Genomic DNA, 14,442 nt, shown 5'->3' with positions numbered 1-14,442 from the left:
CGACGGTTCAAAAAACTTAAATATTAAATAATTTTAGACATGTGTTATTGCAAATACACTTTGTATAATGTAAATAACAATCAGTAATATTAAGAAACATTGTAACTAATTGACACTTGTCAAAATTACCATATAGGTATGCTACATGTTACCCCCACTCCATTTCTTATTGATAGAGGGGACAGTCTCCCCTGGATCGTCTTAGTGGAAGGATGCATCGATCCGACGACGTGATCCGACTTGTGTATGTATGTAATGTATAATTTAATTTTCGCTTGTATCATATATTTTCTTATTAACATTGCTTTCTTACTACCTTTTTTATAATATTATTGTACTATTTTGCTTTTATTTATATAATAATATCAATTGAAGTCATTCTATATTGTCGGTTGTTACATCGTATGATTGTTCGGTTGCGTTTCAAATTAACATTTATCAATATATATTTTCGTGTTTGTCTATTAAAAAGTAATTGTTGAGAAGGAATGTTTATTAAATTCAATTAACTTTTGTTGTTAAATGATTATTTTTGCATGCATTTCAGGTACAATATTGAAAAGCAAGATGGCGGAATGCGGAGATTTGGCGCGAAAATCGGCGCGCGCAGCACCGACTGTCCGCCATGTTGGAAGTATCGAAGTATTTGATACATTCGATATTATTCGATACTTTCGTAACAAGATGACGCAGTTTAGTCTGGTCAGTGAACTGTGCGGATCGTGTCGAATCGCGGGGGAGGAAAATGTAAAGAATTAGTAATTTTTCAGCGTATTTTTTCGTTTTTCGTGGTTAATTAACAATTTTATAACCGCGCGCAATGCGGTTAGTGGTATCAGTGTTAAAATAAGTTCGAGTTTGCTTCAAATCACGCGAAAATAAATTCAACGTGACTGTTCAAGGGCGTGGCCAATTTCTCTTCCGAACGATCTTAGAATCGGTTTTATTCCGAGTATAATTTTCGGTCGAATTAATTATTATTTTCTCGTTTTTATCGTTCATATCGGTATTTGTGCTTCTGAAGACCACTACGCCAAAGGATACATGCTCCATGAGCTTTCTGCAAAAACGTAAGTATCCATATTACTAGTTACGATTATTATATAATTATGTAGATAATATTCTTATATAGTATATTCTTTTATTATTTATAAGTTGAAAACACTCTTGATCATAGTATTTATTATAATTGTAGCGAAGGGACGTGAGACGGTTCCGGATATTCAACGACCGGTGAGTTGCAAATTTGTTTGTTATGTAACAAATGCATGCAATTGAACATATATTATTCAGTTAACATATACTGGGTGTAAGAAAATTATCAGTAAATCTATACAATCAATTTAATACAATAATAGTAACAGTCTGTGCATTAATCATGTATTATATAATATTGCAACAAAAATGTTTAAATATTTATATTTTATCTTAAATATTTTTCATCTATTGAGAATTGCTTTCATTCAATGAGTTAGACGTAGAATTAAAACATGTAGTGAAGACGTTGAACCAAAACATTTTCTTTTGTATTTGTGTGTATCGTACGAGGTCGAAGAACCTCGTAAACAAACGCCTTCTTTTCCCAGAATATGTTGATACACGTTTTCACAGGAAATCCTCCTGTGTAACCTTTGCATGTTCTCAGAGGTAAGCCTCTTGTTCATAGATACATCGCGCGTGTAACAATCGAACAAGCCTAGCGAGTAACGCGTTTGGCGCGTATGTAACTATGCATCGTCATATCGCGCCCGGTAATTGGCCACCATTGTTTATTTATAGCGTGGAAATTACCTAAGACACCCGACTAGCGGGATGAAATATTAGAATATTTACACGAACAAAATGTTTTCCAATTATCCTATTTAATATTAATTAATCATTATTTCAAGAAATCAATAATTCTGGTCGTTGCAAAAATTATTACACCGTCGCTATCAGAAATATTTATATTTCCGTCCTAGTTTCCATTAGCAAAGGGTTAACACGCTTCTTCGCGAACAGATTTATCGTCTTTGCTTGGACGCTTTCACCAGAACCCGAACTGGTGCGTTCAAATTCGATCGTAATCTATAAACTCGTGGATTACACCGAATTCGATAAGCGAAAAAACGTAGAAGGAGAGTAAACTCTCCGTTTATCAATCGTGAAAAAGAAAACAGGGTAATTGGAAGGTGTATTGTTTGTTCATGGCTGACGGAGTACGTTAACGTTCTTTGTTGCGGATGATTGGTACGCTTTCACCTACACTTTGGCAACGTACTCATTGTCTTAACCGTTCGGGGCTGGTTTTTCTCATTGATCGTCCAACGACGACAACCTTCCCTGTTATTAGACGAACTTATCGGTCCTCGGGGAAACTCGTCGACCGATTTCTCGTGATTAGGTGAAATTTTAAAAATTCTTTATCACCCTGCTTTCCTTTACGCTTTCTTAGACTCGAGGATTATCTACTGCGCGAACAGGACAATATTGTAAATATCCTGGAGGCTATAAGAAAATTTCTACTAATCATAAAAAGCATTAAATTAAAGGGGTTAAAATTAGGGCGTACACGTTTGAAAATTTCACGGTGAAATTGTGCGCTTCTTCTTGGTAGTTGAGAAAAATAGTTAAAGTTGGTCAAAGTGATATCGGTCCGGCATTTCGCCAACGTTGATCTTATTGTGTGTCTCGGGTGGCGGTTTCTACCCCGCGGCCTCGGATAATGCGATTTCCGCATATTGTCTCGCGTGAGCGGGCCGTTCTTTGCAAAAGCTGCCTTCAGAGGAGCGCTCTCGTGGGATCACGATTATATTGTTACCGCGTTGTGTATACACGTGAAGTCCGCTATCCATTATGCCGGACCGAATAAAATAGAGATGTATTGTCCTTATATACGCGGCAAGTTGTACGGCTGCGAGCTACACCGGCCATTTATTATTAGTTAAATAAATACGTATGTCGGATACACGGGGCCCGGAGCGTGTCCACTTGATCTGTTGTACCAGGAAACCGGGTTCGATTTTTCATTTTTCTTTCCTTTTAACAGCGCCGCGTTTTCACTTTATATCGATCCAAAGAACAATCGTCTTTTCTTCTTTTTTTTTTTTTTTAATAGTTGCTTGTAATTTAAGTTAGATGCTTGTCGAGATACCTTATGGAATGAAAGTTTGAGGGTAGTTAATTTCCTGTTGAATAATAAACGAAGCGAATGCTAAGACACTTGGATATTTAATGGTACACCGTCTACAGGCAATTGTAATTGAAAATAGAATAATATTTGTAAAGAAATATCTTGTGAAATATCAGAGACACGGTTGACATAGAAACAGGATTAGAAAAAAAGAAACGAATACGTTATTCAATATAAAAGAAGAAACATACTATTGTCCCCGACATTGACGCGAATTTCTTGTTTCTGTTTCGCGAAAGTTTCATCATCGACTGCACGTTATTGTGCCGGTTACGTGGGATTATTCCATCAACTTTCTTATCTATGCACTCACAAAGGGTGTTTTATGCTTCGTCCTTCCATTTCAAGCGAAACAAACACGTCTGTCATGTAACTGAAAATGGAAGTCAGCTTTTTATTCCTTCGGACTCGTTTCGCCGCACGAAACCGACCGTTTACGGTTCATTTCAGCAACTGCCGGCTAGTTTTTCTTTATCTTCCCTTGAACGTCCGTGAACCGTGTTAAACCCATCGTAATAGATGCTGAAATAATCTAGAACGTACATTAAACTTCCCCCATAAGGTTTTTCTAATTTGTTGATCAAAGCATTCGACCCGCGTTTCTTTTACCTGAAAATTCAAATTGAAATTCTCAAATGATTATTTCATTTTATATATTAATAACAGCCTTAAATTGTTTTTAGAATTTAACATTGAGAATTAGTCTCTCAGTAAAATCGTAGGAGGCAGGTAGATGGTCTACCTTTACCTTCCGCTTAATTACTTTCACCGTACGGGGAAGTTAATTAATATTTTTTCACGTTCGTTCAACCACCGATCGGTCCCGACGATCGCGCTCGTTACCGACGCCCGAACCATCGCATCGGTGGATCTAATTCGCTTAGAACGTTCTTTCCGACTGTTACGAACCGGTCACGGACCGGTTGCCTACTTTGCACGTGCCCCTTGATTCTCCTGGTCTAATGTGGAAAGGCAATTAACGCCGATCGGTTTATCGATCGAACAGGGGAACCGGGAAAAAATACCAATCGTACGAATCATCGTGCTGCTCGATGACCTTCCGGTAGAATAGCTTTTCCATCCTAACTGATACGTTCACTGCCCCAGTGAAAATGGACCTTTATGGCAAGACTTAATTTCAGTTTCATTTTCTACAAAATTTCAATCGTTTCATTCTCATTTCATTATCGCTTTCCTTTTGTAATTAACAATTTAAAAGGCTAGTGAAACACACCCACCGAGAGCCAGAGATCAAAGGATTCGGTGCGATTAATATCGATATCGAACGCTGTTATCGGCTCTTCCGCTAAGCCAATTAAAACGATTTTATTCCGTTTCTAACGGTCGGATTAGAAGCCTGGTAAATTTCACTTAACATCCGTGGTGGTCGGGGATCGCGTGAAACACGCGGGGTAAAAAAAGCCGAGGATTCGCGATCGGTTTTAGAGAAAGGAATGCATGCGTGCAACGTGAACGTGTGCAGACGGTGAGTGACCTAGAAACACATTATCGCGATATGTTCTGCTCGCCGACCCACTGACGTGACACGCCCAGCAATCCGGATCGATCTTCCTGACTTTATCATTGATTTCCTTCCACCTCAAAAATCAGTATCGAGAGAGAGAGAAAAAAAATCGTTTTTGTTATTAATTGTAAAATTGCACCTGCTCCAAATTTCTTATTAATTTGCATAATATTCGCATGAATACCAGGAAATTTTAGAAATTAGGTTGAATTTATTTTTCATAGATTAAATTATCTTTGAATTACTGAACGAAGAAATTTCTTATAATTAGCATAGATTTATAGATGATTATCGCCGACGGTCGTTTGATCAAAATCCCTCTCGTAAAGGGAATCCCCCGATTCTCGCTTATTGACACTGAAAACGTTCCAACTTGTCGTTAAAATATTATTTCTCGCCTCCTGAAGATTAGAAGGTTTCTATTTCCAGGTGATCCCCCGTCGAAAATAGCCATTCCGCGTATTATCGTGACGGTATGACGTCCCGTGGACCGATCAAACAAACAGAGCAGATAAATTTGGCGACTTGGCAACGATTATAATATCGAGCCGCTATATTCAGGATCATTTTCATGATCGATCCTATTTAAATAAGTCTAGCGATCAACGATCGAGACGCGCAACAACGCGACGCGGATTCTGGGACGATATTTTACGTTTTGAAAGTTGGATTGGTATTTATTGACCGTGTTGAAAGAAACACAGGGTGAAAGGATTTTTTGATAGCTTTAACATCATCTTCTACTAGAGGGTTTAAACATGTTGGATATTATATTGCTCTCACTTTTATTGTGCCGGGACATTTTTATAGTTTGAAGAAATTGTGCTTTCTGAAATCTCTGATGAAAGTTTTATAGAGAATGTAATATTCATTTTGTAATCTTCGAGTTCCTTGGGAAAATAAAAATATTTAATGATAGCTGTTTCGAACGAATCTGGATTTCTTTTTAAAATATATTTTTGAAAATTAAAGAAAATGAAATCTTCGAGTTAATTGGGAAAATAGAAATATTTAATGATATGTGTTTTGAACGAATCTGAATTTCTTCCTTTAAATATATTTTTGAAAATTAAATCTAGAGAGCCAACAGCCTTTGGCCGGGTCTAGGTTAATAATAAAGTGTATAGATATTTACGTTGGGCACGTCAGGTTCGATGTTTGGTTGCTTTGCCGGGTAGATTTATGGATGTTGGTCCAACAGAGCATCGTCGAGAAACCGATAGTGTTGCTGGTCTATTTGAAAGGATATTTTCTAGAAAATCAATGATACTTACCAGATCATCGTTTGTAGTTTTTCTTTTATTTTTTATTTCCCTACTCCAATGAATTATGCATCACATTAATGGAACAAGCCTCTTTTAAATTTACGATCCCACGGTTCCATCGATCAGGAAAAAGAGAAAGAATCTTCGAGTGCACGGTGAAAAAGCAAACACGCTTTTAAATAAAAATTGTTACTACTGGAGAGGTAGAAAAAGCTTGGAGATTCTTGCCCAAAGGTATTTACTGTAGCTCAGCTTGGTTAGTCCTTGTACAACCGAAGGGACGGGCCTGGCAAAACATCCTTAACGATTTTAATTAACTCCGTTAGTTCGCGGAGGTCTTAACGTACGCAAATGCATGGCCTCGGTTGTACCGTTAGACACCGTCGATAGAGAAAAGATGCGACATTCCTTTTCGTGTACCCAATGCAGAATCTAGTGGAAAAAAAATTGGGAACATGGACTGATCTGTTCTTATATTTTCCCCCTTTTCCTTGGATTTCATTCTTAACCCTTTACACGAAACGTGGACACAGTTTTAAGAAAATAAGAAATTTTATTTTCCATTGAGTATTCAAATAATTTCTGACTTAACAGTCTTCACGGTATTACTGAAAAATTTCCTAATAAGGTAATCCTGGTTTATGAAACACCTCCGTCTTTGATAAGAAAACAGATAACATTCTTAGAAGCTGTAGTCGCGGGACAAAATGGAAATCAAGGGATTTTCACCAAGTTTCTTACGTTTATCTCGACGGTATCCGTTTCTATTTCATTTTCTTGAGAATTTTTAACCCGACCACGGTCCAAGAAATCGTTCAAAAATACGTGGAAATGCCAAACCGATGACTGCCTCTGTGCTGTCGAGTTCGTAAATCCTATTAATAGGACGGTTTGTCTCGAGTTGACTAATTTTTCTCACGTACCAACGACGTGTATCGGCTGTTTCATAAATCCTTACCAACTGTTTGCCGGAAATTTATTGAGGAAACGAGACTTCGATCCGGAGAATTATTATCGCGAAGAGAATGGGTAAATACGTAGGAGGATTGTTCGAAATACTCCTTGTCCTTTTATCAATTTTATTCTTATTTTGAGAAAATTGTGCACTCGTAAGGAGAATTTGTAGAATTTATGTGGAAGATCGTCAACAATCCTTAAATTTAGGAAAGAAAAATTAAATGTATGTTTTGCATTCATGAACTTTTCCATACTAAAAACTATGGACTTCGCTCAAGAATACAAATAAATCAGAATTCCGAAAGATATTATTAATGCAAAACATACTTACATTTCGCGTATAATAATTGTTAGTAAATGTTGTTAGTAAACCAGTAAATCTTCGCCAAGAGTTGTATAATTGTGATTAATATGAATAGAATACAGACAACACGAGCCAAGTGTCTAAGAATCTCTGAGATATTAGCTCTTCTAAATTTACAACCATCGCGGTGTCTACACAGAATTATTAATCAAAATTCAAGGGATAACGATTTCGAACAACCCACCTTTGTCACATTTACGTGGTAATTCTTTTCAAAGAGAACACGCGAAAATCTGAGGAATTTAATTGCTGGTCAAAAATTATCCCTGTTTTTAAATTATTTATGCACGACTCGCGGACAGTGGTAGCCTTGTTTTCCTCCATTCTGATGTCGAGTCGCACTTTGTGTCTGTATTTTGCCTGGAAAGTAAGCCGATGTTATCGAGAAGGGGACCGTCTCGTGATGTGCACCGGCACGATGCATTTGTAAGTGCAAGCGACTATAAATAATCGGCGTCCTCGCTACCTGCACGCGTTACTCGTTATACGTACGGGCGCGTGTACAACGGTGAACGACCGTTCGTAAATCCACCTCCTACATAGTGGGTTACACTTCGGAAATTAAGGTCTCCTCTGATCCAATTCTCTTTTTCACCATTTTAATCCTTCCAAAAATTGAACAAAGCGAAGAATGAAAATTGCATCTTAACTCCCTTCAGTTATTAATCACCAAATTTCAATTATTCGTTTAATCCCGGATAAGAGTTAATACCCAACCAGCCATTAATTTTCCCTGCTACTCTCGTCGTACCTCAGCTATCCCGAGAGGGAAGATTAAAATAAATTCCCATCATCGCTACCTTCTCCGCGAGTACTGTCCAGAGAGTATCGGGGGAGAGGAGCGTGGAATCGGGCGAAAAAATTGCCACCCGCGGGCCCCGACTACCGTGTGTATCTCGTTGCTCGTTCGATCTCGTGGCGAGTCCCCGAAAATAAATCGTTCAGGGGCGCCTCGTTATTTTCTGAAAGGGGGTTGGCCTTAGGGGGTCCCGTCTCGTCCCGTCGTTTACGAGTGGCTACTTTCGAGCAATCGCTTTTATCGCGTGTTCACGGGACCGGCCGGGTATTAGCACGGTAGATCACATCGCGGCTCGAGCAGAAGACACCGATAAAGCGAGTGAAAAGGAAGAAAAAATGCTGAACGAGGCTTCTTGCAGCCGCGATGTACGCGTCGCGAGATGAACCGTGCCTACCATTTGGATAAAATGAACAGAGGGAATTTCGGGGAAATGTGCCAGGTATTTCTTGCCGCTACCGCGGCTGAACGGGCTTGGATTTATTAGCCTTTTAAACCGCGTAATTCGGAATACTTCGTATGCGTTCGTTTTCGAAAGTAAGACAGGGTAGAAAATATTCGTCGAATTAGTTTCGTATAATATTCTAAAATTTATATTTATAATCGGAAATGTGTATCGAGCGAGGTTTCGCAGTTTTCTTAAAAAACCGGATGGGAATTTTTAGTTCAAGTTTCACCGCGTCTGCCATGCGGCAATTTCGCTGGAATTTGGGATACTTACACGCGCGAATATCCCGCTTGGTGGACATCGGGGTAACAAGGACACGTTTTCGAGAAGAAAACGAGGGATCTCGAGATCAACTTGGCTCGTGTTTCTTTATCGCGATAATCGAGAACGAAGGGTGCCACGTTAGTCGCAGTCCCGAAAACACGGACAGAGAAAGGATTCTAAGGATAGGGGGTCGTTAACAATCGCGTTATCAGACTTTGCCAGTCGTTAACTTTGTAGGGGTATAAATTCTACCTTGGAGAATCAGGCTCGGTTTTCTCATGGTTCTTGCTTGAAAAATAATCTAATTTCTGTCGAAATTTAAGCTATTTTTCTTTGAAATAATCAGTGAGATAATAGCACGAATAGAGAATACCGTGCGAAGCTGCATAAACAAAGGTTCTTCAAACAAAACCGTGAAATGATCGATGATCTCGCGAATTTCGTCAATGGAAAGGATCATCTTTGTGTTACGTAACACGGTTATCGATGTGTCACCGTGAAGGATGCAAACATCACGCCCACTCGTAGCACGGGCGTGCGGTGTCAGTAACGAAAGACAGGGAAGCAAAGATTAATGAGTTTGCCCAGACGGATCGCCACTGTCTCTTCGCGAATGGTTAGTTTCTTAATAAAGGAAGGAGAGTCATTCGTTTGTTCCTGGCACAGGCGTGAAAATAGGGTCTGGACGTCGGTGAATGCCGGATTCACGAATCACCGTTCTCGACTCTTGTCGATGAATGGGAAGACTGTTGACCCATTTCCGGATGCTACCATATACGACGATTCTTGAGTCATCTGTTCGGTCTCCTTCCTTGCTTTTCTCACCTTTGCGTTGCGTTGCCTTACCTTGCTTGAAATCGAAACCGGTTGCTTTTGTCTTCGCCTGCTGAATCGGCCGTAGGCGAAAGCGAGTTCGATTTTTCAAAGGATTTCTTTAGGAACATCCTTATTTTAATTTCTGCCTTGGTCTAATAGACAGACGTTAGCCAATAATTTCTAAAGTATTAGGACAGGAATTGTATCTGAATGGACCCATTTCAAGATTAGGCAATTATAGAAGGGCACTCTGTTTAAAATTAAAATAATAATTTTTTAATTTTGCCAACATTCTGGGACTAAATAACAATGCAAAATAAAGGAGGACTCTTTGATGTTGTTTCTTCTTGCATAAGAGGAATTCGAACGAGAAACCGGATGAATGATCTGTTGTATTGCATCGCCGCTTGAAAGGAAGATGCGTAGTCACGGACGTGGACAGGTTGAAAGAAATTTGCACGTTAAAACTGTTCAGGTTGCGCAGCGTTGACGAGCTAATTCGAAGAGAAGCATCGTTTGACGAGCCCTGCCTTTCGAAAGCTCTGATGGGGCAATAACTGAGCAATCAGCTTTTGCTAAATTCTTTCCCAAAGATGAGGTAACCTCGTTACCTGTGAAAATTACTTAACGTAACGATCTATTAAAATTTCTGACGAATCAAAGGACTTTAATGTTTGCGAATTAACGCAGAAATTCGAATTCCAAATCAACTATGTCCCGAAAAAAGGAAGATCGAACAAAGTTCGGAAATGACAGTGCAATATTTACGTTTCAAGGTTCAGAATAGGCACACAAATAGTAAAAAAGAGTTAACAGGATTCACGACGCATTTATGAATACCCTGCGAAAGGAATTCAATGCCAAATTTCTGTCATGGAATTATCGATCAACATCCTTGCTAATCGACGGTACGTCACTGATCATTAACCCTTTCATTGTTGAAGGAAATCGACTGTGATTTCGGGAATAATATCAATAATTACAAATTTTCTGCTCGAGTAACCATTCATGCTAATTGAATTTTACAATGAAAAAAAGAAATTCAGTGTCAAACGTTGCGCTTGAAAACGAGCCCCTTTGATCGTCATCGATCGATCGGAATCAGAACCGGTCGCAGGTTCATGAACGATCGAAAGGAGGTTAAAAGATGCTCTGAAATAAAAAAAAAAAAGAAAATGTGCATACCCGTTGTCGTACGTAGGAAAGAAGGGGGTCGGCATCAGGCCGGAAGAATTTAGTCGTGGTCTCTGCCGGCGTGGTTATTATGCCTGCCTTAACGTTCCTCGCATTCGCATTCGCCTGCCCACGCAACGCGACCGCCCCTTTAACATCGCCGGTATTCGCCTGATTTATGAATGCCCTGGCTATATTTAACAGCGTGTTCGCCATTGAAGACATGCCTTAGGCACGGCACAAGGCGAGCTGAATCGTTGTTGTGTCGGTGCGTAAGGAAAGAGAGAGGAAGGTGGAGGCTGATGTCGCTCGTAAGAGACGTTAGGGTAGGAGAGCAGCACGTAATCCCACGTAATGCGGTATCCTACGCGAGAAGAAGAAATCTTACAAGAAGAAATCGTCAGAATGCGCGTCGAAATTTCAAATACGCGGAGGAATCCTCCTCGTGGGACGCGGACAACTTTATCGCGACACCCTTATCGCTTCATCCTATGAAAATTCGATGACCCCTCTCTGCTTATCCATTCCGGGGGTCAGTTAATAAATTCCATCGAATTACTTCTTTATTCCGCGTCGAAGTTTGTTTCGCGACCAGCTGGAAGAAGAGTAGAAAAATACCATTTATGGAATCACGAAGATTATTTATTTACGAGTTGGGCGGACTGGATAGTAGATAAATTTCAGCTGGAAAGTTTCGAGGGTCGTGGAATATCGGCGTATTTTTTCAAAAGTCACAATTTCTAAACAGGATCCGCGTTGTATAAGGTGCATAACTTTCCCGCCGTCGACTCATTACGAGAGAGGAAAGAATCGATGGAGGGTACGCGATATTTGCCGTGCAGAGCAAACAAATCAACGCGATCCAGCGTGGACAAACATAGCGACCGGTAAAAAGAAGCACCGATTGCATAGTTCCTTCGAGCGGAAACAGCGAACGGCCGTATTTGGTGTCGGTGTAGAGACCTACTATCGGCTTAGCTCGTATCTCGCATTTCGATTCGAGAACACCGTTGTTAAACAATGTGGAATTGGGGAAGTGTGCCACTTGGGTGGCTCGGGGTCCACCATCGTCGAATCGTGCACGCCTCTTTATGAAGCCGCTTTATGCACGTGTATGCACCTCGCGTCAAGAACATCTGAATATAATATTCACCGTCAATCGTCGGATAATCTTCGAATTTTATGCTAATTAAGCTGACTCGTCGATATTCTCAAATATTTCGCGCCATTAATCGCGGAATCTTCCCACGTGATCGGACCGAAAAAATAAAAGAACATCAGTAGTTTATCAGTGTTAAGCGTGAAATTTTTCCAGTAATTTCCTTCGTCTACGAGACGCTCGAAAGCTGGACAAGATTATAAAATTAATCTGTGAACGCGTTCAGCTTCGGAGTGAAAGAAAAATTCCAGGCTCTTCTTCTCTTCTTCGGGATCGTTTATTTTCGTCTCTGTTTTCGTTGACGTGTTTCGAACCGTATTAAAATTAGAAAAAGCCGCGTGTCGCGTTATGGGACGAAATAATCAGATTCCGAAACGGCGCGGCGATTTGTTATGTCCGTTTTCTTCGCTTGTATTACCAGCTCTCGCCGCTTCTCTCTAATCCTGGTGATACCTCGAAGAGAGCACGGTAATTTGCATGCATTTAAATCTGATCGAGATAAAGATCGAAGTTGGTCTCGATGGCGTTATCCCGGCCTCATCTACCCGCGCTATACGATATCCTCTTACGAGTTGTGGCATCGGGGTTACTGTCGCCGTAGCTCATCCAATCAAAAGCCTCGCGTCATACGTCGTCGTTTCCTGTCCATTATGCACGCGTGTTTCCTTTCGTTGCGACGTCGTTCGCTAGTTATTCCTGGCACTTCTCCCGATCCCGACAGAAAAATGGAAGAATTTCTGCTTGATTCTATGATAACTTTGAGGGAATATCATTGTTTAAATTATCGTTTCGATTTTCTTTGTCAGGAGTCAGTTTTATCAGTTGCACAGTTGGCCGCGCGAAATTATCCGCTCGTTATCGTGGCTCCCAGCCGCGACCGGACGACTCCCGGTAGATATTCTGTGGCCGCGTTATCGCGCGCACACAGCATTCGTGTGATCCGCTAAAAGAGCCTCTTGCTCTATCGAGATCTACATAGTTGCATAACTTGAAACGAGCATCGATTCTCGGAGCCGTGGTGCAACCGGCCACGGTGAATCGCGATGCACCGGCGCTGCACCGGCGCTGCACCGCGACGACGCGACGGAGAGAGGGCCAAGGCGTGATGAGGCCGGTGCACCCAGCCCGATGTCCGATAACCAACCACCGGCGCTTACTCCTCGCTGAAAACGATCTTACTCCTTTAACCGTCTCGTAGCAGAGATTCTTCTTGATGCTGGAGCAAGACTGCTCCTCTTCCACGAGGATTTCAGGAAGCTGATTCTTAAAACGTTTCAACGACGAGACGTTCATTTGCTCTTGTGATTGAGATTCTATATTTTATTTTTGCTCTTCTGATCTTCAAAAATATTAAAGCAATTATTCCATATTCCAGTAATTTTGATTTTTTCTAGAAAAAGATTCTGGTTAACGGGTTGCTGCTTTCACGGAAGTTCCTTCTTAAAACGTTTGACCGACATCGAAATGATTTGTCTTTGCATTAGTTCTGTATAATTAAAAGATATACTGGTAAATACTCGTTGATTACAGTATCAGTGTCTAGCTGGAATTACTTAAGGCATCTTTTCTGAAAGCACTAGTCGAGATAAAACACGTTTCACAAAATCAAGGTGTACTCGAGAAATAGTAGAGGAAACCTTTTGAGGAGTTGGCATACTCAAGTAAATTGATGCAATAAGCTGGAATCCGATCCACCTACCGAAAACACATTAAGATAGTTGAGAATGTTCGTCCCGACCTGTTCGATCGGTTCGAAGTTTCAATAACGTTAAATTCTATTGATAGGAATAGAAATGTCGCGATGGAAAGTTGAAACAGGAACGAGTAGTAAAGTTTTATTTAATTTATAACAACTTTTGAAATTTTATATTTCTTTTGAATATTTAAAAAATTTAGAAGTTTACGAGCATCGTAGATGCGATCAAAGCGTATCTTCTCAATCTCCACGCGTATTTTCTTCGAAGACGATGCACCTCGCGTTCGAACGTCGATTTTTTCTTGTTATCGGCATGCACCTGGAGAAGCGACGAGGTGTCTTTAACGTCTTTTTAATTAGCCGACGTCGGCGATCACAGAAGGGTCCTTTGCACCGCGATCGGCCAATTAAAATAACCCGTGCATACGAACTTGCATTTTACTGCATTTTACCCTGAGAACTTATCTGATGTAATGTTACTTGTAAATCCCTAAAGGAGGCTTAAAAGTCAGCCACTAATGATATTCATTTTCTCATATTTATAACCACTCATATATCTATTCGCGTTATTGGAACAACAATATTTGAAAGATCATTGTAATAGCGTATTGCCGTCTATCTATCATCTTAACTATCGCCTATTTAACTTATAATGGTGTCTTTCAAATGTCACTGTGAATAGAGGTTTAAATGTAAAGGATTATAAAACACCGTCGGAGTACAATTACTACTCGACAGTGGTTCAATTATTTCACGATCAAATGTCTAAAATGATGGAAATTAAACGGAGATAAGTTCATTTTAATG

General features: G+C 40.1%; 1 long non-coding RNA gene across 2 annotated transcripts in view; it reads left to right on the top strand.

The window, feature by feature from the left end:
- The first annotated feature begins 597 nt into the window (after window positions 1-597).
- Window positions 598-14,442, top strand: part of LOC123988175 — an 84,505-nt gene continuing 70,660 nt past the window's right edge. For both annotated transcript variants that reach the window (XR_006829720.1, XR_006829721.1), the window contains exons 1-2: window positions 598-1,070; window positions 1,196-1,233. This is a non-coding gene — a long non-coding RNA (uncharacterized LOC123988175). The remainder of the gene's footprint in view (window positions 1,071-1,195; window positions 1,234-14,442) is intronic.

The sequence above is a fragment of the Osmia bicornis genome, chromosome 9 (genome assembly GCF_907164935.1).
Source record: "Osmia bicornis bicornis chromosome 9, iOsmBic2.1, whole genome shotgun sequence".
Classification (NCBI taxonomy): domain Eukaryota; kingdom Metazoa; phylum Arthropoda; class Insecta; order Hymenoptera; family Megachilidae; genus Osmia; species Osmia bicornis.
Note: the sequence above shows the minus strand (reverse complement) of the source record. Positions and strands in the feature narration are given on the sequence as shown.